Below are 4,869 nucleotides of genomic sequence, written 5' to 3'. Positions count from 1 at the left end.
TGCCTGGCTAAGAATATCAGGGTGTAAACCAGAGTTTCAGACTACCATACGTAACCAACACTTTGACCAAGAACACTTATTTGGACCTACAGTGGATTCATCTTTAGAATAGATGAAAAAAGATACTGATACAGCCAAATCAATGGGAGCCTTGCAAATGCAATCTCCCAGAAGTTCCTTTAGTCGCTCCTCTTATAGGGGCTCCTTTAGAGGCCCCTCCACTTCATATAAAAGCCCTACACAGACCTCCTCTACCAGAGGTTATTACAGAGGAGGCTACAGAGGCAATAACAGCAAAGGTAGAGGCAAAACTACCAATACTCGTACTGCTACCACTTCCAAACAATGACTTCCCACCGCTCCCCCTGGACCATTCTACTCTGGTCGGGGGAAAATGAACCCGTTCCTGTCTGGAACAATATCACTATGGACAGGTGGGTGAGACAAATCATCCAATCCGGTTATTGCCTGGAGCTCACTGTGACTCACTCTACGCTCATACCCTCTCAGACGATTAGGTGCTGATCAGGGAAGCCAAGAAAGACCGAGCCGCCATTTAGCAGGTAGAATTGTTTGCGGGCTAGTTGCTGTTACAATATCCCCATATATGACCCTATCAGGGCGCACGCGCAGTGGACGCGCCAAAGGCAAGCCCGTCTGCGCCCGATCGAGCCCAGAGGCCAGAAATACTGTTCATATCAGGCCCACTGCACGGCCCATGACTCATCGAATCTACTCCGCCACCGCTTTACGCAAAATCAGTTCAGAAGGCCAAACTGACCGCTCACCCATGCTCTGCTGCCCTATGAAGCTGCCGGGAGCCCTCGACGGTACGGTGGCGTGCAGCACCTGCCTTTTTCATAGCCTCGCTGACACTGTAGGCCCAAATCTACCAAATAGACCTGCCCAAACCCCTAATACTCACAAGTACATCCTTTGCAATGCTCGCTCGTTAGCCAAACATTTGATTGAATTATGGGACTTGATTACTACTCATTTCCCTGAACTTTGTTTCATTCTGAAACTTGGCTGTCACCCACTAATTATCCTGCGATCAACTTGGCTATTCTTGAGGATTATAAATGTATCCATCTTGACAGAGTGGGTAAACTGGGAGGTGGTATTGCCATCACCTTTAAAAACCATCTAAAGGTAGAATGGCTCTCCACCTTAAGCAATGACACCCTGGCATTAGGGATCTTTAAAATCACAAGGTATCCTTCAGATGTCTGGAATGGGGCACTAATCTATCGCCCACCAGGACCTAAGGCCAACTTTGTTACTGACTTGATTGAATACAATGCAATGCAGGTCCTGGCCTCTCCCCATTTCATTTTACTGGGCGATTTTAATTTTCATGGGGAAAATCTTGTTAACCCAGAGATAGAGAAGTTGCTCTCCGGCCTTGATCTTTTATGCCTTGTCCAAAAGGTGGGGGGCCCTATGCACCAAGCGGGACATACGCTGGATTTAATATTCACCAACATGGAACACCTTAATTGCCACCCACCGCTTCCCCTCACATGGACTGATCATTGTTTGATTATGTTCACTTACCAACCTCCTATTGAACTGACTCCCTCTGATCAGTTACAACTCAAAAAGAAAGAGCCACGCAGGCCCTGGCACAAACTCACATTAGAGTCTTTCAAGGAGGCGATATAACTGCAATGACCGCAATGTCTCCAATCTGTTGGATATGTTTAACACCAAGCTAACAACATTTTTCGATTTAGTTATTCCACAATCCACTCAAAGTTCAGCCCGGCGACGACTCTCTGCCCCCTGGTATTCTGGTGAGCTGAAAAACGATAAATCCAGGTGCAAGCGGCCGGAGAGGCGCTGGAGAACTACAAAAAAACTCCCCGGACAGGCTTTGCTTATAAATCTGCCCAATCTTGCTGTCACCAAAATATAAAAAAGGCTAGATGTTCCTACATTTTGCACCAAATCGAACAGTCCAACAACTCCCCAAAGGCATTGTTTGATATTGTTAAAGATTTCGTATCACCCCAATCCTGTAAACAGTCACCAGTTGAGTCCCAGGAACTATGCGATTCAATAGCGGAGTTCTTCCATGAAAAAATATCTCTGATCTATGCCAACTTTCCCTCTCCAGCCTCCTTTAATCTGGGCTCATTTATTGAACACGAGGAAGAACAAGCTAGTACATCCACCTGTCATCTCGACCAGTTTAACACAATCCCTCCGGACGAGCTGGACAAACTTCTGATGTCCACCAAGTCGGGCTCACCGGGGGCCTTATGTCCACCAAAAGCCATGGCTCTGCTTTCCCCGTGTTGTGTTCGGGACATTGCAGAGATCTTTAACTGCTCACTTCAATCGGGTACTATACCCGCGGAATGGAAAGAAACCTATGTTCATCCAATTTTGAAGAAAGCAACAGCGGACCCTCAGGTGCTTAGCAATTACAGACCTATATCTTTGCTGTCCTTGCTAGGTAAGCTACTGGAAACTTCAGTCAACAGACAACTAAGCTCCTATCTGGAGGCAAATAAGGTTTTTCATCCCTCTCAATCAGGCTTTCGCCCAGGTTTTAGTACAGAGACGCCTATCCTGGCAGTCACGGATTCTGTGAGACAGACCTTGGACTCAGGGGGATCTATGATACTGATCCTCTTGGATATCTCCGCAGCATTCGATACGATTTCGCATCGTCTGCTGGTGTAGAGATTACATGCCTGTGGCATACGAGGGCTAGCCATAAAATGGCTTACTGATTTTCTGGCAAATAGATGGCAAACCATAATGCTCGGTCCCTATCTGTAAAAAAAAATGTTGTTTAGATAAGGGCGTGCCTCAGGGCTCCTGTCTTAGCCCTACACTCTTCAATGTTTATATGGCTCCTCTGGCCACACTCGTTGAACCACTTGGTTTGAAATCATCTCCTACGCTGATGATACTCAGCTTATGTTCCCAATTGGTCTAAATCCTGAAGAGGAAAAAAGTAGATTCTCAGAAGGCATGCAGGCCATCTCAAACTGGATGACTGATAACTGCCTCCAGTTAAACCCCGGAAAAACTGAGCTGATGCTTCTGGGTAATACTTCGGCTTATTGGGCGGAGGATTGGTGGCCTGACCAGTTGGGAGTAGCTCCCATTCCAACCTCATCGGTAAAAAACTTGGGATTGAAACTGGACCTCTCTCTCCCTTTGCAACCACTGTCAGCTCCTGCTACTACAACCTTCGTCTTCTGCCCAGGATAATACCTTTTCTGCCTGAGAAGCATCGTAGAACGGTGGTCCAAGCTTTGGTTATCAGCCGGTTGGGCTACGGTAATGCCTTGCTGACGGACGTAGGTGAGACACTATTAGCCAAGCTGCAAGTGATCCAAAATACTGCCGCAAGGATGACATTAAATGGGCCCGGGCTCCTCCTCCCTTCCGCTTCTAAGGGAACTTCATTGGTTGCCAGTAAAAAAGCGATCCTTTTTTAAGATTCGCTGTCTGACTTTCAAGGCCTTGCAGGGCAAGGGGCCCATGTACCTGCAAAAGAAGCTTGTCAAACAGTCTTCCGATTGTAATCTTAGGTCAAACTCCCTACCTCTGTTAAAGATACGTCTTGTGCGCACCGGGGGAAGAGCCTTTTCATACGTTGCCCCAAAGTACTGGAACCAGCTCCCATTGGCCCTACGTAAAAGCTCTCCCTATTTGGATTTCAGGAAACATCTGAAAACCTTTCTATTCTAATTGACCGTTCCCAATCTTTTTCCTCCCCTTCCGAACCTACGGTTTTGCTTAGAGAACGCGCCAAGATGCCCCCGGGTGAGTCGAGCACTATACAAGAACCCCCTAACATAACATACCACCCAAACAGCGTCCAATGTCAACAGAACATTTAACGCTTTTAAAACCAGAGGTGCTTTCCCTACTGCGCAAACATGCAATAGAACCAGTTTCCCTTCACCATCAAAACACAACAGTTTATTCCCTGAATTTTCTGATACCAAAGAAGGATGGAACCCTGAGACCCATCTTAGACCTCAGACCATTAAACCTATACATTCAATCAGACCATTTTTACATGGTCACTCTTCAACAAGTCCTTCCCCTACTCCAGCAATGCAATTTCCTTGCCACTTTAGATCTCAAGGACACATACTTCCACATTCCTATTCACCCTGCTCACAGGAAATATATTCGGTTTGTAGTAGAAGGTCAGCATTATCAATTCAAGGTTCTCCCATTCGGAGTTACTACAGCACCCAGAGTTTTCACAAAATGTCTAGCAGTAGTAGCAGCCCACTTGAGAAGACGACAAATTCACGTCTTCCCATACGGACGACTGGCTGATAAAAGCCAAGTCACACACCCAGTGTGTAAATCACACACACCACAATCCAACTACTTCACGACTTAGGATTTACAATAAATCTCCCAAAGTCTCACCTCCAACCAATCCGCATCCAACAATATCTAGGAGCCACAATAGACCACTCAAAAGGCCTTGCATATCCCAATCCAGCCAGGATAGCAAGCATGCAGGCCCTTATAAAAAAATTCCAACCGCAACACTCGCTGCCAGCTCGGGTGTTTAAGTAACTAATAGGGATGATGGCCTCTTGCATATTCATAGTACCTCACGCAAGACTCCAGATGTGCCCGTTACAGGAATGCTTAGCACTTCAGTGGACCCAAGCTTAAGGTTAGTTAACAGATCTGGTGTTGGTGGACGGCCGCATACATCGCTCTCTGCAGTGGTGGAACACCCAAAACCTTTCCAAAGGGTGACCATTCCTAGAGCCGGTTCCACAAAGCGTGTTAACTGCAGACTCGTTGCTCACCGGCTGGGGAGCTCATCTACTACATCACACCATACAGGGCAGATGGACACCACAGCAAAAGCTA

This window comes from Lissotriton vulgaris, chromosome 12, assembly GCF_964263255.1.
Source record: "Lissotriton vulgaris chromosome 12, aLisVul1.2, whole genome shotgun sequence".
NCBI lineage: Eukaryota > Metazoa > Chordata > Amphibia > Caudata > Salamandridae > Lissotriton > Lissotriton vulgaris.
The sequence above is the reverse complement of the archived record's forward strand: the minus strand, read 5'-3'. Positions refer to the sequence as shown.